This window comes from Eptesicus fuscus, chromosome 12 (assembly GCF_027574615.1).
Source record: "Eptesicus fuscus isolate TK198812 chromosome 12, DD_ASM_mEF_20220401, whole genome shotgun sequence".
Taxonomy (NCBI): domain Eukaryota; kingdom Metazoa; phylum Chordata; class Mammalia; order Chiroptera; family Vespertilionidae; genus Eptesicus; species Eptesicus fuscus.
The window spans coordinates 32,986,556-33,006,674 of record NC_072484.1 but is presented as its reverse complement, the minus strand read 5'-3'; the positions used below and the strand labels follow the sequence as shown (position 1 = coordinate 33,006,674).

Here is a 20,119-nt window from a genome sequence, read left to right as displayed (position 1 = left end):
ACGCGCAGACACTGTGCTAGGCTCTGGCAAAGAACATGGCAGGACCCCATCCTGTCTGTGACATATTTGTTAGAGCTTCCATATCAAAGTACCACAGACCGGGCCGGGGGCTTATGAGGCCTCCTCCTCGGCTTTCAGAAACTGCCTTCTCCCTGGGTGAAATGGGAGTAACCAAACCGGCCGCATGGGGCTGGGAGCCTTGGAAGGAGGTCACATAGGTCTAAAGTGTCTTGCCATGTTCCAGCTCCTTGTAGGTTCTCAGGACAAGTTGTCTCCTTTCTCTTCCCTTCCTGGACCACCCTTAGTCTCCTTTATTTTCCCCCCTTAGTCCTCGTCCTTCTCTTCCCCCCTCACCCCACCCCGTTCCCTGCCTTGATTTGTATGACTTCAGCTTGAGATCCTGAGCTACAGGGCCAAGAACGCTTGGCAAATAGTACGAACTGGATTGGCCATTTAGGCCTCTTGGGAGCCAAGGAGAAAAGGACATTTCCTAGGGGGTTGCAGGGGAGAGCGTGCCTGACTTCTGAGCTCTGCAGGGCCAGGCGTGGATCTCAATAAAACGTCTGCGCGTCCTGTGGTATTTGGAAAGAAACGCTCCCCCCTCCCCCGATACAACATTGCCCTTCATTGCAAAGGAAATGGATCACCAGTGACAGGGGCCTCCTTCTCTTGGGGGTGTTTGCCAGGTCTCTCTGCCCATGAGCCACTGCTTCTCATTGGCTAGGTGGCCTGTGCTTTCACTCAACACGTTTTTTAAATTTAAATAAATGGTTTCTTTTAGAACAATTTTAGTCTTACAGAAAGTTACAGAGATAGTCCATCGAGTTCCTGCAGATCTCTCACCCAGTTTCCCCCACGTTAACATTTGGCATTGTGATGATGTGTTTGCCACAACTAAGACACCAGCGTGGATGGATGTGTCCCTGTTAACTGAACTCACCCTTTTTTCAGATTAGTTTTTCCCTAATGTTCATGTCTGTTCCAGGATCCCAGTCAGGATACCACATGACATTTAGTCATCACGTCTTCTTAACCTTCTCCGGTCTGTGACAGTTTCTTAGGTCAAACATGTTTTTGACGACATTTTTTGAGCACCTACACTGGGTACTGTTCTTGGTGCAGGAGAAAGAAAGATTGCTGCCTTCCATGGAGCCTACATTTGGGGTTGAGGAGACAGGCCACAAACAAGCAGCTGTAAATATTAAATATGTCAGATGTTACGCAGAAAAATAAAGCAGTGAAGGAGACAGGGCTGGAGGCCGTTATTTGAGACAGGGGGGTCGGGGAAGGCCTCTTTCTGAGGAGATGGAGCTGAGGTGTGTTGGAGGTAAGGAAGCCTCCATGGAGTTGTCTGATGGGAGAGGATTCCAGGGAAGGAGCAGAGCAAGCACGAAGGCCCTGAGGCAGGAAGTGCCGGGTAAGTCTGAGGAACAGCGAGGAGGCCAGTGGGTTGGAGCCCAGCGTGTGGGGGTGAGCGGTGGGAAGCAAGAGCAGGTCTGTCTGGAATCTAGATGGGAGGGTGGGAGGCGGGCATAGGCCGGTGCCCTGAGCCAGGTGAAAGGGGATGGCAGCCGGGGCCAGACGGTGCCCCTGGAGGGTGAGAAGTGGGCAGGTTGTAGGCCTGTTTTAAAGGAAGAGCCACAGGACTTGCTGGTGAAAACAGGGCCGGTACTGCAATCTTCTGGCAGGGTCTGTGTGAGGAACAGGAGGATAGATGTTAGTGAGGCTTGAAAAACTGTCAAGTTGGGTTTCTCTCTGGATCTCTGGCCTAGCCCAACATGTTCTCTGGCTGAAGGCCAGTAATCAACCACTGTGTGTGTGTGTGTGTGTGTGTGTGTTGTGTGTGTGTGTGTTTTTAAGTGTAACATTTTGAAAAGGTAATGGGATCTCATTACTTAAAAAAACAATTCATCAGTTACCAATGCATAGTGAAAAAAGTCTTTCTCCTAGCCCTGTCTCTCAGCCACCCAGTTCCACTCCCCTAGGAAAACCATTATTATTTCTGGGGTGTCCTCCGGAGGTATTTGATATAAACATATATGCATAGACATTTGGAGGGTTTGTTTCTATTTTTACACAAAATATGTTGTACACTGTTCTGTAGGTTGCTTCTTTTTTTTCTTACAATGACTTTATTGAGATATAATTCACGTACTCTACAACTCACCCATTTAAAATACAATTCAGTGGCTTTTAGTATATTCAGAGTTATGCAGCCATCACCACAATCATTTTTATCACCCCAAAAAGAAACTCCATACCCATTAGGAGTTAGAAACATACCCATACCCATTAGTTAGAAACATACTCCATACCCATTAGGAGTTTATCACCCCAAAAAGAAACTCCATACCCATTAGGAGTCATTCTCCATTTCTCCCTGACCCTCCCCGACCCTAGGCAACCACCCATCTGCTTCTTTTTTTGGGGGGAGAAGGGAGTTAATCCTCACCCCTGGATATTTTTCCATTGCTTTTTAGGGAGGGTAGAAGAGCGAAGGAATGACAGAGAAAAACATCGATGTGAGAGAAATACATCGATTGGTTGCCTCCTGCATGACCCCCGGCCAGGACCAGGGTCCGGGCTGGGGAGGAGCCTGCAACCAAGGTATATGCCCTTGACCGGAATCGAACCCGGGTCTGCAGGCCAACGCTCTATCCACTGAGCCAAACTGGCTAGGGTGCCACCCATCTGCTTCCTTATAGATTTGCCTTCTCTGGACACTTCCTATGAATGGAATCACACAATATGTGGTCTTTATTCCTGACTTCTTTCACTTAGTATGATTTTTTTTAAGGTTTGTCCTTATTGTAGTGTGTACTTCATTCTTTTTTACTACCAAACTAGAAGCCCAGCACGCAAAATCGCGCGGCCCCGCCCACCCCATGCTCGCAGCCCTTGCCCACTCGCGTGTGCCCCACCATGCTCGCAGCCCTACCCACTCTCGCTCGCAGCCCCGCCCACCCGCCCCGGTCTTTGGTCGTTAAGGCGTTAGGGCCACAGGCCTTTTGTAATATAGATAATATTTCATTGTATGGATATACCATATTTTATTTAACCAACAATTGATGGATATTTGTGATGTTCCCACATTTTGGCTCTTACGAATAACTAGAGGCCCGGTGCATGAATTCGTGCACAGATGGGATCCCTAGGCCTGGCTGGCGATCAGGGCCAATCGGGGCCATCTCGCCCAGTCCTGCCAGTCGGAGGGAGGGACTGCGAGTGGTTGGCCGGCCACAGGGAGGGACCAGGGGAGGCTGGCCGGCCACAGATTGGCTGTGGGAGTGCACTGACCACCAGACAGCAGATCCTGCATTGAGCATCTGCCCCCTAGTGGTCAGTGCATGTCATAGCGACTGGTCATTCTGGTCATTCAGTCGTAACAGTCTCTTAGGCTTTTATATATAGACTAGTAGCCTGTTTGCATGAAGATTCGTGCAATAGACCTTCATTCACCTGGCTGCATGCACCAGTTTTCTGCCGGCACCGGGGACCCAGGCCTTGGCTGTGGCCACCGCCTTCTGCCTTCTTTCAGGGTCGGGGCTTGGCCCCGGGCGGTGGCCTTGGGCTCGGCCGCACCCAGCATCCCTGCTAAGGATCGCAGAAGCCGACCCCCAGTGGTTTCCTGCGATCCATGCAGGCTCCCCGCTAGTGCCCAAGGCCGGGAAAGCGGGGAGCCTGCATGGATCACAGGAAACCACTGGGGGTCTGCTCCTGCGATCCTTAGCAGGGCTCCGCCACACCCCAAAGTCCCTGCAATGGTTCCCTGGTGGGCGTGGTTGGTGGGCGTGGCTTGGGCGTAGCGAAGGTGCGGTCAATTTGCATATTTGTCTATTATAAGGTAAGATTGTGCTTTGAATAGTCACGTACTACTTTTTGTGTAGATGTGTGTTTTTACTTCTCTTCTACCTAGGAGTAGAATTGTTGGGACATATGGTTATCATGCTTAACCTTTTGAGGAACTGCCAGACTGTTTTCCCAAGTGGTTGCACCATTTTACAGTCCTACCAGCAGTGTATGAAGCTTCTGATTTTCCCACATCTTTGCCAACACTTATTATCGCCTGTCTTTTGATTAGAACCTAGTGGGTGTGAAGTGGTATCTCCTGTGGGTTTGATTTGCATTTCCCTTATAGCTAATGATATTGAGCACCTTTTCATGTGCTTATTGGCCATTTGTGTATCATCTTTGGAGAACTGTCTATTCAGATCATTTTATTGTTTTTTAATGGTTATTTGTTCTTTTGTTATTTAAGGGCTCTTTATATATTCTAGATACAAGTACCTTATTAGATGTATGATTTGCAAATATTTTCTTCCAGTCTGTCAGTTGCCTTTTCATTTTTTATGGTGTCCATTTGTTTGGAGTACAAAAGTTTTTAGTTTTGATGAAGTCCAATTTGTCTATTTCTCCTTTTGTTGCTTGTACTTTTGGTGTCATGTCTAAGGAACCATTGCTTAATTCAAGGCCATGAAGATTTAGCCCTATGTTTTCTTCTGAGAGTTTTCTAATTTTAGCTTTTCCATTCTTCAGGTTGTTTCTCCATTAAACAGTAGATCTATGTGCTGTCCATGCATATAAGTATGTAGGAGCATAAAGAACTTCCTCATTCTTTTTTACAGATACATAGTATGCAATTTTATGGATGTACCATAATTTATTTACTAGTCCTCTGTTGATGGACATTTAGGTTGTTTCCAACATTTTGCTCTCATAATAAGACTTCAGTGAACATTCTTGAAGATAGATGGCCATTTCACATACATGTGAGTTTATATCGAGGAGTAGAATTGATGGGTCTGACAGAATATGCTTTTGGTCTTTAATAGATGATGCCAGATTGCCCTCCGCTCCTGGCATCAATGTCTAGAATATGAATCATTAGTTGATAAACAGGGTTACTGTATATGGTGTGCTCTCTATATACTGGCACTGTTCATCCCCATGCAGTGACCCTGGAAGTCAGAGTTAAAATCATAGTGATCTTAGGTCATATGGTTTGTCTGACTCCAGGCCTTGCTGACTTCTCACCATCTTATCCAACCCCTGTGCCTTCAGAGTGCCTCACACCCCTTAGAAATAACTACAGAAAGAATGCAAATTCAGCAGGTGTTGCCTGGAAGAACTTTTTCTAAGACCACACTTAATCAGAAGGCAAAGTCTGTTCTGTTTGGTGACTAAGGAATCTTGAAGGAGCACCTATTGTATGCTTGACACTTGGATGGGAGTGAAAGTGGCCTCTGCTCTCGGGCTGCATCCTCCTAGTAAGGCAGCTAACACCCAAAGACAGACTTCTGGAGATGTGGGCCGACTCAGGGGTTTGGAGGTCCAGCTTTGATTTTATCCCATGTCGTTTTGGGCAACTCACTTCCCTTCTCGGTGCCTCAGTTTTCTCATCTGTAAAGTGGCATTGTTAATAGCACCCACTGGCACATTCATGATACCCTTGTTGACCAAGTGCTATAGGAAACTGAAGGCAAGAAATATGGCAAGGGGTCAGAGAAGTCTTGTGGAGAGGGGGAGGAAGGACGGGTGGGAGGCGGGTGGGCGGGACGGGGGAGAAGGGCATTTGAGTGAAACTGGGAGGGGGCATGACTCAGGAGCCTGTTGATGGCACCCTGGGCACAGGGAACAGCTCGGCTAGTGGGGTAGAGAAGCAGTTAGGGCTGCTTGAGTGTCGGGTTTGTATTGAGGCCTGAGGGAGGAGGAGATGCAGCTGGAGCCACTTCCAGGGGCCTTGCGTCCGGAGGTGGGTATCTGGGTATTATTGGGTTAGCAGTAGGGAGCCGTGGAAGGTTTATGAGCTGGCAGCCCTGCGCAGCATATTCCCGTCGGCAACTAGCGCTGCCTCCGTGGAGCAGGCTTTCCCAAACCTCATTTCTTCTTGAAGGGCTGCCTGGAACAGTGTTTAAGAATGAGAGTTCAGGAAGAAAAAAAAAAGAGAGAGGGTTCGGCCCGGCCGATGTGGCACAGTGGTTGAGTGTCAACCTATGAACCAGGAGGTCATGGTTCTATTCCTGGTCAGGGCACATGCCTGGGTTGCAGGCTTGATCTCTCTCATCATTGATGTTTCTATCCCTCTCTCCCTCTCCCTTCCTCTCTCTGAAATCAATTTAAAAAATAAAAAAAAAAAAAAGGAGGAGAGTTCTGGGGCCAGGCTGGCTGGTTGGCCTGTGGCTCAGGTACTAATGACCTGTGTGACCTTGGTTTTGTCACTTAACTTCTCTGGGTCTGTTTTCTCAACCATAAAAGTTGTTCCTATTTCCTGGGGTTACAGTGAAGATTAAATGAGTTAATATATGTAAAACGCTTAGACCAGACCCTGGCACATAGTGTCCAATAAGTGTTCCTTGTTATAGAGAAGGAAGGCAAGATATCAGGCTACTCAGTGTCTCAGATGGGAAAATCAAGGCCCTCTAAAAGTGAGTGGATACCCAGAGTCCCTTTGGAGGGCCAGGACGGTTCGTGCGTGCGTTCATTCATTCATTCATTGGTTCTCGCATTCAATAACTGTTCCCTGAGAACTACTCTCTCTGGATACTGGGAATCCAGTCAGTGGTGAACAGAACAGGTTTCCGCCCAGGGAGCTCTCAAAACAGTCTTTGCCTCAGATACCCACACACTCTTCCCGAGTCCCACCTGTGTGTCCTGCCCAGGCCAGAGGCAACTAGAATTTTAACAGGAAGTATCTTGTGAACCAGGTTCTTCCCAGCTCCCAAATCTGAACAAAGAGGTAATAGGGATCAAAATGACTTCTTTGTCCCACCCTTCCTACAGATGAAGAAACTGAGACCCAGGGAGGAAAGGCAGGAGCCAGACCCGAGGGCTCTCACTGTCAGCACGTGTCTCTGCCCTGTACCCCTCTCCCTCCTACCCCCACCCCCCCTACCCGGCCCTGGGCAGGAGATCAGAGCAGGGGAAGTGATAGAATGCAGTGAGATTCTGGATATAGTTTAAAGGTGGAGCCAATAGGATTTGCTGGTGGATGGGATGGGCATGGAGGGATGTGAAAGAAAGAGGAAGGCATCAAGGATGACTCCCGGGTGGAGATGGAGAGGCTCCTGGGGGAGGAGATGGAGTGGTGATGACTGGGCAGTGGACAGCGTGGTGGTGGTCCACGCACTTTGTTGGGTGAATAGATGGATGCCTCTCCTTGGCCCTCTGACACGCACTCACTTTCAGATATGTCTAGTCAGCTGAATGGAGGCAGAGGAGAAATGTGTGACCCTGGGGGCGTGACATGGCGAGATTCAAGGACTGGGTTCTGGGGCTGCCAACACCAGGAAGTTCCACCCAACGTTCAAGTTTTCTTTTTCCCTGAAATTTCCCAACTTTTAAATATTAGCGATAAATCCAAAATGGTAATAAGCCTCTGCCTGCCCCCCAAAATACATCCATAAGCCCATTTCACCTGTGACCTGGTTAGGACCATCTGGTGTGTGGGTCTGGAGTCAGACTTCCTGGGGAGCCTGGCTCTCACTTCCCCGCTGGGCACCCTTAGGCGAGTAACTAACTCTCAGAGCCTTGGTTTCCTCATCGGTAAAATGGGAATGACAGTGCCCATCTCTGGGCTCATCCTAAGGCTTCTGTAGCTGACAGTGATGCTGAAACACTATTTATGGTGGACTTGGTTAGGGACCGAGACAGATGCTGCCGAAGGGGAGGAGCACTAGGCTTCGAGTTCGCCCGAGGGTGAGATCCCTTCTCTGTCCTGAAAAGCTATGACCTGGGACTAAGTTTTAGACCTCTCTGAGGGAGAAGTTTGTTGCTCTTGGAGTTGGGCAGTGGTTGGGATGCCTGTTGAGGCCTCTGAGCCCCCCAAATCCCTCTCCCTCCCTGCCTCCTTCCCTCCAGCCTTGCCCACCCACCACCTGCAGCCCTTCCACCCGCCGCCAGAATGATCTTTGGAAAGCACAAATCCCAGCATGGTCTTTCTCTCCCTTGAGAAAAATGGTGTTGGCTTCCTGCTGCCTTCGAGAAAAATGTCCAAGAGCCTCAGCCTGGTGTGGGGAGGTGGGAGGCGGCCCTCGCCTCTCTCTGTCGTCTCCCTCCACCAGCCCTTCTTAAGTACCAGCTGCACACAGCCCCTCATCAGGCCGAGAGCGCCCCGTGTTCCTCTGCCTGCCCATCATCCATCTCACACACAATAAGCATCTGCTGTTTCTCCAGTCCAACTACGTACCTCCCATGGTGGCACTACCACTTGCCCAGGGTCTCCCTGAGTTTCCTCTCAGCCCTTCTGCTTTGCAGCCCATTTTCCACAAGCAGCCAGAGGGATCTTTAGGAAATTAATTTGGATGCTTAATCCGCCTGCGTAGCTGCCTGTTTCACTGAGTAAAGCCACACCCCTGTCCCATCTCTCCGGCCACGCGCTGCAGGTTCCCCACACTCCCCTCTCCGCAGCCTAAGATGCCACTGCCTGGCCTGCCCAGCTGCCGGCCTCTGCGCGTGTGGTTTCCCCTCCTAGATGCTTTCAGCAGCACTCCTTCAGAAGGGTCTCCTGGACCACCTGCCCACACGTACAAATCACTTCTTTGGGAGGTGTGGCCGCAGCGGCTGCCTGTGACTCCGTAGCTGCAGGGCCTGGTAGGGGGGATATCCACCTTACTCTTGGCACAGATGCCACTCATCCTTCAAAGCCCAGCCAAAAAAACGTCACCAACTCAGGGAAGCCTGGCCTCCTTTACACAGCCCCATGCCCCGCCCTGTTCCCGAGGCCCCTCCTCCTGGTCCTTCCCTCCGGAGGCATCCCCTGACAGCAGCGACAGCTCCCTCCTGGCTTCCTGTGAGCTTTCTTTTCTTCCCTTTCTGTCTCCCACACTCAACACTATAATTATCGCTGGATGGCGAGCTCCTCCAGGCCAAGGAGCATCACAGTAGAGAGCTAATGTTTACCATGCCGACTCGGTGCTGAGCATGTTCCTGCGTCCTCTCCTTACATCTTCACAACCCTGCGGGGTCGGCTCTCCTCAAAGTCCCCCCGGAAAGAGAAGCCAGTGGAGGCTTAAGGAGGTTAAGTCACACGACCACAGTCACCCAGCAAATCTGACACCAGAGAGCTGAAACTTTTAATGAACAGTGGCAATAACGTACGTACAGCACCTTCCACCTGCCCGGCATTCTACGGAGCCGTCCCTGTTCAGGTGTTTCCTGCTTGTAATAACTTTTATTGCAACTCCATTTTATGGCTGAGGCAACAGAGGCACAGAGAGGTTAAACAACTTGCTGAAGCTCAGGAAAATAGTAAGGAGTGGAGTAGGAATTGAACCCGTGCTGTCTGGCTCTGAGTCATGCTCTCAAACCTCATGCTGTGCTTGCAGTTGTACCCTCCTCCCTCTGACCTGCCTGGGAGGGTTCTCTGTGTCACCGCATCCCCAACACCTGGACTATTAGCTAGCCCTCAGGTGGTACTAGTTAGTGAGTGGGTAATGAACGATGAAGCAGGTAAGCCAGTGGACGTGGGACTCTAGCCCAGCCATCCTAGAACCCTGTGTCTGGAAGCCCCAAGATGTGGCTGCCCCTCTCCCAGGGTCTGTGCCCAGCACCACCACCCAGTTGTCCAGACAGCCCCAGGGAAGGACCAGATTCATAAACATGAGGCTCCTCTTGGGCCCAGGAGGGGCTCTGGGCACTGTACAGGTCCTCAATATTATTGCTTTATTGTCATTTAAATAGAGCCTGCCTCAAACAGGCCACCCAGTTTTAGCCACCAGCACTGGACAAAACCCCCATTGAAAAGCCAATTACAATCACTCCATCTAAATTGTCATGGATTTGTATAGAAAATTACATCTCCATTTAGTTCTGAAGCGACATCCTGGGCAGGACAGAGGGGAGGCTGGCCCATTTACCCCCATGGCTTAGCGCGGGTGCCTCAGGCAGAGAGAAAGCCCAAGCTGCTGGGTCTTGGCCGGCATGGGGAACAAAGGCCAGTTTGTGGGGGCCCAGAGAGAAGCTGGGCCTCTCAGGGCGGCTCAGATTCCAGGCTGGGCCGATGGACCCTGCACCGCCAGCTGGTCTCCCCTGCTGGCGGCTGTGGCCAGACGAGCTCCTGACAGCCGGCTTCAGGCGGCCGGCCGTCAACCCCACCACCATCGGAGGTGGCTTGGCTTATGTTCACGCCCACACTGCCAGGAAATGAAGGTGGGTTAGCCTAGGGAACACTGGGCTGAGATCCTGAGATCTTGGTTTCATTCATTCATTCATTCATTCATTCATTCACAAGTTATTAAGTGCCTGCTGGTGGCAGTGAGAATTGCCATTGGGTAGATATGAGCTCCAGTCTGAGTATCCTGGGTTTGGTTCCAAACTCTTTTCTCATTGGCTGTGAAGAGCAAGCCGCACATTTATTCAGGTAGTTCTGGAATTGTTGAGCACCTACTATGTGCCAGAGAACAGGACAAAATCGTCCTGACTCTTGGTTCTTAAATCCAGTGGGAGACCACTGTTTTGCGAATGGTAAGCGTGCTGAGGGGAGTGAACAGGGGATGGCACGGCTTTTGGGAGGAGCTATGTAAGGAGGCAGCTCTGGAGCGGTCACACCAAGAGCAAGTGGCAAGGGCATTCCAAGCAGAGGCAAGAGTGTGCATGTGGGCGGGTAGTGAGGCCAACTGGAGCAGCAGAGTGAGCGTGTGGTGGTAGACAAGGTTCGTGGGGGCACCCTGAGGACTCTGTAGACCCCTTCTGTGAGCCTCAACTTCTTCATCTGCAAACATGGGAATGACGACCTTAGCCTCCGGGGGCTCAGGCTGGGACTCAGGGAGATAATGTATGTAAGATCTGGGGGGGAGCTGGGCACAGGATGCTCCTGGCTAGCTAAGATAGCCTCACTTAGAGGGCGCTCTCCATGGGCCAGACAGGGACAGGGGCTCTGCATGTTGTCACTCATTCACCCTCCCAACAACCCTAATAGGTAGGGCTGTTATCCCCATTTCAAAGATAAGGAAACGGAGGGAACAGCATGGCCCAGCTAAATATTTGTTGTTATTCCAATCACTCATACTACAGGTTAGCCCAAAACCTGACACACAGAGAAGACCCTCCAAGAGTGTTTGTTGAATCTGAAACTAGGTGTAACTCTCTATGTGGGAGTCTGACTGTGACTCTGCCAATGACTGTATGGTTGTATGTGACTCTGAGTGCAAGTGACCGTGTCTGGAGCCCAAATGCCCAGTAGCTGTGGGGACTCTGTCAGACCAACTGTGTGTGTGGCTGTGTCAGACTATTCATCACTGTCTACACACATCTGTCTGGACCTGAATGGACGTTTGGCACCCTTCCTGGGATGGCTGGCAGGCCCAGAGACTACTGAGGGGCAGGATGGCAGGTTCAGAGGTGAGGAGGGCAGAGTCCCCATCCTCCCCCACCCAGCTCCACCAGGCATACAGGCAAATGGAAAAAATGTTCACACCCAGGGCAGGCGGATGGCTGCCCCATCAGGGACTGCTCTGTGCACAGAAAACAAGTTCTTCTGGTATCAGCTCAAGTTTGGCAGGAAGTGGCTTTTGGGTGGCAGGAAGTTGGATTCAGCTCATATCAACCCCAGCGGAGGGGCAGGAGAGCAGTTATCTGGGGTTAAACAGAGTAACCGAGAAGCGGGGCCCCCACACACTATACCCGATAGAGCTGAGGGCACAGCCCACCCCTCCTGGCCATTTGGGATGATGGGTGGGGAGGGGAGAGTCCTTGTAAAGAAGAGCTGCCACCCATGAAATGACTCCTGGGTCCCAGACCCCAGACAGAGCTCATCACCCACCTCCCATGACCCCCATTTAGCAGATGTACACACTGAGGCTCTGAGAGGCAGTGACTTGCCTGAGGACACCAAGACAAGTGGAGAGAAAGGGGAGAGAGAGACTGTAAGAAACTTACAACTATATAGAGACAAGAGAAAAACCAGGACAGAGAGCAAAGAGGAGAGGGGAGATGGGAACAGGATAAAGTAGTTGAATGAATGCAGAGAACAATGAGACCACACCAATGGGAAGACTTCTGGGGTGCCCACTGCCTGCCAGGCCCTCACATGGAATCACAGCTGACCTGGAGACCCCGAACCCACTTTCCAAATGAGGGGAGTGAGACCCACAGCCTCAACGGCTGAGCCAGGCCTGGAGTTCAGGTTCTTTCAGGCCATGTCCCTGTGCCTAACTTCTAGGGAAGGGCAGTGGCTGTCCTAAAACAGATGCCCAGTCCCGCTAGCCATTTGCCTGGGCACGCTGTTGCATTCACCCAGTTGGCCAGTGGAGAGCCAGGGTTCAAACCTGGGCAGGGTGGCTGCAGAACTCATGTGCTTAACCATGTGACAGGGTGTGCCAAGTACTATGCCAGAGCAGGCAGGGAAGGCCATGGCCCTGCCCTCAGGCTGGGATCCAGAGGGTCCAGCTGCTAATCTGAAGCCCCAAAGCCACACCTGGCAATACACTGAATCTCCCAACTCCCAGCCCTGGACCCCCTGGACCCCCCACCCAGCCCCCACTGGAGCCCCTGGGGAGGGGGCCACTGGTCCTTCTGTTCTCATCCCAAAAGCAGCACCCAAGCTGTTCCCTGGTTGAGATGTTGATTTGAAGCTCAGTTTGCATATCGTTTGCACGTTACTCAGCGCATGTCAGAAGGTACGAATATCTCCTTTTCAGGGGGAGGGCTGTTGGGCCCCCCTGCCCTCCTCCAGACAGCAAAAATGCCAGCCGGCTAGACAGGGAGCTGCGCCCTGGCCTCTGACAGCACCCGCCTGCTGCCACCTCCCCCATTCCCTCCTGGAGCCAAATTTAGGCAGCTCTGTTACTGAGAGGTGGGGAAAGCGGAGGCAGGAAACGGTGAGGTTGGAGGCAACTCAGCCTTGGTCCTTGAAGGGTGGGACAGCCCCAAGGGTGCCCCTGTCCCTAAAGTCTTTGGCCCAGCCTCCCCCCATCCCTCCTCCCACAGGAATGCGGCTGGGTTAGAGAACGCTGGGTTCTCAGCTGTAGCCCAGGGTGCTGGCTACTCTGGCTATAAGGGAGGAGGGAGAGATGCAGGGAGGGAGGAGGTCATGGCCGGGGCAGTGGGGAAGGGATCAGATAGCCTCCTCCTACCCCAGACACCGCTGCCACTGGGGACAGGAGCCTGCTCTGCTTTTCAGCACTTCCTGCCCCTCCTTGGCATGCCCCCCACCCCCAGGCCTGACTGTTGATGGGGGGCAGGAGGCACAGCTGGGCCTGTGGGGACTGAACTCCCCCCAAAAGGCCCCACCAGCCACCTCTTCCTTGGGCCTACCCTTTAGCCTTGTGGTCTTAGTTTCCTACCTAGAATGATTTTCAAGTGGCTACCCACACTGAGAGCAAGGGTTTCTGGGAGGCCTGGCAGAACTTAGGGACATGGCAGTGGCTTAAGGCCTAGGAGCTTCTTAGAAATCTAAGAGAAGCAGCCCCTCACTCATGCTGGGACAGGATGTGGGTAGACTGAACATTGAAAGAGGGAAAAGACCTAGATTGGATACCAGCCACCATGAGCCCAGGGGTGGAGTTAATAGTGCCCAGTAGCTGAGAGCCTAGATCAAGGGCTCTGACTGCCTGGGTCACTGTTCTTAGTGACTGTGGGCAAGTTGCTTCAGCTTTCTGTGCCTCAGTTTTCTCACCTGTGAGATGGGGGTAACAAACCTTCCAGGGCTGCTGGGAAAGTGAAATGAAGCAGTGAATGCTTGGCACACATGAAGTGCACCGCGATGCCCGCCACCGGTGTGATTGTTTTGTCTCCCTGAGCAGTTGAGAAGCGCCCCCCGCCCCCCAAGCTCTAACGGATGTGGACGCGATGGGGAGGCGCTGTAGCTTGGTGGTTAAGTGGCCATCGGGATGGGGGTTCAAGTCTGCATGACCCTGGGCAAATGGCCACACCCCGCGGCGCCTTGGGCGGGGAACGGCAAAGGCGCCTGCCGCAGAGGGTCGGTGAGGATTACACAGATCGGGCTTGGCACGGCGCCTGACGTAAAGCGGACGCTCCCCAAAGGAGAGCTGGCCAGATCGAATGGTACCGCCCCCCACAAAGGACAGGTGGGCAGCGTCCCGGGGGTGGCGGGGCGGGAGCAGGGCAGGTGCACGGGGAATGGGGGAGGCGGGACTGAGAGAGGGGGAGCTCGAGGGCGGGCGGGCGCGCGCGCGCCCAGCAGGTGCGCGAGGAGTGGGCGGAGCCCCGCGCGGGCTGGGTCTCCAGGTGAGCGGGCGCGAGCCCGGAGGCAGGGGACTGGGGGGGGGGGGGGGGGGGGGGGGGGGCGCGCCTACCGGCCCACCGCGGAAAGCGTCCCTGTGTCTTTAACGCCCTCCTCCCCGCCTCCCCCCACAACCCCCTTTGTGCGCCCCCCCAGCCGGGCTGCAGCCGCGGAACCGTCCCCCCTGCACTGACAGCTGGTATCTAATTACTGTGTGAGAATGGAAAGTCAGGCTGTCCCAGCTCGGGGGAGAGGGGATTAACGTCTCCTGCAGAATACACTTCCTCTGGTGGGTTGCCATGGTTACTCTCATTACCTGCCTGCCCGCGAGGAGCCCGCGCGAGCCGCTCCAGCAGGCCCTCCGAACCCGGGCCGGCGCGCGCGCCCCTCCCCGCCCCTCCCCGCCGAGGCGCACGCGCGTGCGCCGTGGGGGGAGCGCCAGCGCCTCACCCCTGCCCCGCGCCCGGCGCCGGACGCCCCGCCTCCGTCCCCCGCCCCGGCAGCTGTCAGCGGCGCGCGCGGCTCCGCCGAACCCAGCGCGCGCTGTCAACAGTCATTAGCGCGTGGGCCGCTCCCCTCCCCTTCCCGCCCCTCCTCTACCCCCTCCCAGTCCGGGTGGGGCCCGCACCTGGGGCCCCTGCTCGTTAGCGCTCCCGGGCCGCCCGCCACCGCCCCGTAGGGACCCGCCCGAGGGGCCTGCTAGACTCAGGGCCGCCCTGTTCCGCCTAGAGCCCCTCCCCTCAGCGACCCCATACCTTGTCCTTGGCCGACGCCCAAGGGAGACGGGGCCCCAGAGTCCTGGAGCGCGCCCCTCCAGAGAAGTGGTGACCCCGGTCATTTATGGGTGTCTCGCCCAGGGCAGGCACTATTTATGTATTATCTGGGTTCCCACAGCCGTCCTGTGAGGTGGTGAAAGCCATTGTGCATATTGTGTCACCTCAACACAGGAGAAAAGTGAGGCCCAGGCAGGCCAGCTCCTTGCCCCAGGGTCAGGGCTGAGTTGTCCTCAGGCCTGTGACTTCACCTCTTGAGCAACTCGTCCCTCCTGACACCCCCAGACCAGAATCCTCACAGTCAGGCCCTGACCTTGTCCTGCCTGAGAGTGCCATTAGCTGCTCCTTCCCTCCATCCCTTAAACTGGGGGTCCTTGCCCCTCTCTTGCCAAGAGGGGAATACTTTTGCCCACCACACCCCTCTGTTCCTATCCCTTCCTCCCTTCCCCCTTTCCAGACATCCCAGAGTTAACAAAACCAAAAAAGGAAAAAGAAATATTCAGAGCTGCTTGAAGGATATGGCGTCCCTCAAAGGTAGTGCTGTTATTTGGGGGCTGATCCCAGACACCTTTCTCTGTGGCCCTGGGTGTGCATTTGGGTCCCGGCATGATTTGAAAGAAGACGGAGATTCGGTGAAGCAGAAAGGAAGTCTTGGAATATTTGAGGCCTGTTCCAGATGGCAGGTGCAACTCGGTGGCGGCTCCACACTAACAGTTGGAGATTGTGCACAAGGGTGGAGAAGAGGCAGGTGCTACATTGAGTCCTCAGTGCCTTGTTTGTGTATTTATTGTGGGGGGGGGAGGTCCTCATCCCTCTGTACAGACCTACAGAGCACAATGGATCCTAAAATTCTGGTGTGAATCTTTATTTCGGAGGATTTTTTTGGTTCCTAGTTCACAGTAGGTAGTATTCATAATCCAGAGACATGCAATACTGTCTTTGTCCCACTTAAGCAATACCCTCTTCTCAATCATCTGATTGCCCTTTACAATTATGACTGGCTTCTCTAGGGGGTTCTGAGGAGAGAATTCTGGAGATTTGGGCGAGGATCTTCATTCTGAATTTCTATTCTTCTTGTTCTCTCCGTTTTGTTTGGTTTTTAAATTTCTCTCCACCTCTTTCCTTTCCATCTGAGAACCCTTTGCAGGAGGCTGACTCCTCCCCTCAGGTCTTCTTTCAGTCCTGCCAGGAGTTAGAATGGGACTTTGTAGGAAACTCCCCCACCAACCCCCCAAATTGTTACCCAAACTTCCAAACGCTGGTCCTGCCTGGTTTTATTAAAGTGTGATTGAAAGACAGGAGAAGTTAGGAGAGCATGAGGCTCATATTCGAGGTAGCCTCTGCCTGTAATCTCAGCCACTTAGCCGGCTGGCCCAGATGGGATGGAGCATCTTCACATTTGTCTGCACAGTCAGCTCCCGCACAGGTGGTTGCCGAGGTGTGTTTCCCCTGGGGTGGGTTCTGCCGACTGACCTTCTCCTCTGATGACAGTCTTGTTGGTTTTTATGTCTTGTCAAAAGCTGGGTCTGAAATGCCCCAAACGGGCACATCCTGAGGATTTTGTGGTTTCTTCCTCTACCTTAGGAGCCCAGTGGAGAAATGTCCCCGCTATTTAGCCACCTCCTCTCAACCATGGCTTTTTCACCGCTGGAAGGCATACACCACTAATACAGTGATGGTGGCCTGAAACGGCGAGCCCACCTTGATACGTATGTAACTTGCTATCAGCAAGTGGCTTGGAAGTTCCAATGGAGATGGCAGAACTGCAGTCCATTAGCATTTGGACCTCACCTGCCATCAAGGGCAGGGGTCCATTTAATTGGCTTAGTGGGATACAGACAAGATACAGTCAGATGCAGGAGCTTACCTGAGGGATGACTCCTGACAACAGCTCGTGAGGCCACCTGGCATTGGCCTATCTAATGGCCCGGTAAGGCATTCTGTCTTCCTTGTAAGTCTGCAGCCCTGAATGTAGCAGCCTTCCTTGTGCTAAGCATTCAGATCATTTGAGGAAAGTGAGGAAGCCCTAAAAGACCTGTCAAAGGATGACCTGCTTAAGTAGTAATTAACTGTGCCAGAGAGGACTTAAAAATCTGATGCCAGGATGCTGGGCACTCCTGCCCTTTCTATTCATGATCCACATTAAGTTTCTGGGCAGGTATTTTGAATTAATACTAATGTTACCCAGTAAGATTCTTTTGTTCACACCATTAGGAAAATTGGCCTTCATTGAAGAAGAAAATATTAATATGTTAGGCCTAGAAGCACAGAGCATGTCTGTATTTAATGAGTCAATGCCAGTTTCCTTAGCAGTTACCTTCCTGTCTCAATTATGGAGACATTACATTCATCAGTTCTCAAAACTGGCTGTGCATCAGAATTATTTGATGCCTTTTAAAACCCCCAGATTTGGTAGGTATTGGGTGGGGGCCTGAGAATCTGCATTTCTGACAAGTTCCCAGATGATGCTGATGATGGTGACCTCGAGAGCACACTTTGAGGACCACTGTACTAAACATTTGGTGATTTCTTCAATGACTTGCAACCTGGCTTTTAATTTAGAACCCAAATGGGCTGGGTTTAAGAAAGATGATGTTGTCCAAGAAAGGTAGTAACTCCATGGATTTTTTTATTTTTTTTATTATTTTTAATATATTTTTATTGATTTCAGAGATGAAGGGAGAGAGATAGATAGATAGAAACATCAATGATGAGAGAGGATCATCGGTCAGCTGCCTCCTGCACACCCCACACTGGGGACCGAGCCCACAACCTGGGCATGTGCCCTGACTGGGAATAGAACCATGACCTCCTGGTTCTTAGATCGATGCTCAACCACTGAGCCACACTGGCGGGGCTCAACGAATTTTTTAAAATGATTGCCATGTCTGGGTTTTGTTGGCCTGGGACTGGCCAGCTGTTTGGGGTTGGCTGGTTCCAAAGGCTGGAGTGTGTTACCATGGTAATATTCTTCCCCCTGCAGGAAGGCCCCAGAGGTCGGTTTTTCACAACTGTCCATGTGTTTTTCTCATGGTTTTCCCCATAGGGTGCTGCATCCGGGGTTCCAGGCCATCACTCCTGGTTGGTGTTCCCAGGAAGCTGGGTATAGTAAGGAGGCTCCAGGCCCCCTCTTTACCCAGCCTTGTAAATAAAGTGAGCTTCCTTTGTCAATCCAGGACCCAGCGTGCTGAGGGCAATGGATTAGATTAAGCTCATTTGGGTACAGAGCAGAAGTGGTTGGCAGGGGCATCCCAAGGCTGTGGGGAAGGTGCTTTCCGCTCCCTTAATTAGCAGCTCTCGCCCTGTAGAGCTGTGTCTGGATTCTCAGCTAGGGAAGGCATGCCTCTCCTTCAGCATTTAGCATGAAGGTTATTACCTCTCTGGATGCAGGGCATGGCAGAGATGTCTGTGGCACGTGACTGCCGTGGGATTTCTTTGTTCTCCTGCCAGGGTCCTCCTTGAAGGCCACACAGATATCCTGGTGTTCTTCCCTGAGGGCGTAGCACACATGGTGTCCAGGTGGCCACAGCTCGGCAAAGGACAGTTCAAGGTGTGGCTCTGCATACCTTGTGTGGGTAGAATTCTGGTTGCTATAGGCCCTCTCCTTTCCTGGGTACGTGTCTGCAGGTGAGATAGACCAATCATAGGACCCAGGTTTGAACATCAGGGGACATCGCAACCAGTTTTTAAACAGGGGACTTTTAAACATGCTCCACTGAAGTGTTTCTCTGGGATAACTTTCTGTTCACATCGGACCAGGTGCGGTGCTTTTGGTTACTCGTGTCTGCCTAAGAATGGAAGTGGAAGCTAGGACAGACATAGGACAGGCACTGGACAGTGTTTCGCTGTCTAATCCGGGTTGATTAATGACACCTTGACTTTAGGAAAGCTTATTACCAGTTTGTGGGACAGCCTTAGCATGTTACTTAGACTCTAAGACTACATAAGACTCTCTTTTTGTGGTAGATGTTACCTGGGGGGCCCGTTCTATAGCCTGAATGGATCAGAGGGCCCAGAGATAAGAGCAGATTCCTAACCATAACTTGTCCAAACTCAGTGGGTCTAAGGGGAAGAGATGGATGTTTACAATCCTATGTGTGACACATGCCTGATGTACATTCTCACATAATCCTTGGAACATCCAACTAGGACATTTTAGGTCCATTTCACAGGTGGGGAAACTGAGTTTCAAGAGGTCGAGAAGTGACCTGCCCAAGATCACAACCTGATTAGGGAGCACTTTCCAACTCACCTATCTAAAATACTGTCTCCCACCAGATTTCCTTCTTCATTCCTTCCCACCAAAATGTATCTCCCTTTTCCAGAAGTATCTGTGGCCTGAAACAATATTATGAGCAGAGAGGACTAATCACTTTTAAGCAGCTAAATTCATCATTATGCCTCTGGATTCAGATTACCAAAATGTTGTGTAACTACCCACTATACTTTTTAAATATACATTCTAAAAATTAAGTTTTAACAGACATACAGAAAAGTACACAGATTATAAGTGTTCAGATTAATGACTTTTTATAAACTGAACATACCTAGATAACCACCATCAGATCAAAAAATGGGAACCCAGTTATATTTTAATTCTTAAGATTCTTTTGTTTGTTTTTGCCAATATGAACCTCTGGTTAGAAGTATCTTATAACTGACCTGTCATAACATTTGTGCCACCCAACTCTGTCACAGCAATATTTGAAGATCCCCAAAAGGCTGGGTAGTAACAAGTCAGCTAATGAATGAGTCAGTCACTGATAAGCCCTGTCTACAAATGGACCAGAACTACAGAGGGGGACTTCAGATACCCCCAGGAAAGAGAGAACAGTAACTGCTGAGAGGATCTAGGAGCAGAAGAATCATGGAATTTTACAGCTCATCTCATAAGTGGAGCTCAGGGAGGTCGAAGAGATTGCCCCCAATCTCACAACAAGGAAGCAGGACCAGCAAGCAGCTACACACACGCACACACCTGCGAGTACACATGCATGCACGCACGCACGCACACCCCAGATGCACGCTGCTATCTGACAAGTCCCCATTGAGATGGATCCTGACCAGGAAGGAAGCCATTGGCAATACTGTCTGCACAGGACCAGTGATGTCACCACCCATGGTCACCACTCACAAACACTAGCTCTAGGGTTTGGTACCCTACACC

General features: G+C 51.8%; 1 protein-coding gene across 2 annotated transcripts in view; it reads left to right on the top strand.

Moving 5' to 3' along the window:
• The window catches only part of NOL4L (nucleolar protein 4 like), a 128,833-nt gene that overhangs the window by 27,804 nt on the left and 80,910 nt on the right, over nucleotides 1-20,119 (top strand). The window contains exon 1 of one of the 2 annotated variants that reach the window (XM_054723955.1): nucleotides 15,288-15,486. The exons of the other annotated variant lie outside the window; for it this stretch is intronic. The gene's annotated coding sequence lies outside the window, so the exon portion shown is untranslated. Of the gene's footprint in view, nucleotides 1-15,287; nucleotides 15,487-20,119 lie in introns of those variants that run through there. 2 annotated transcript variants of the gene reach the window in all.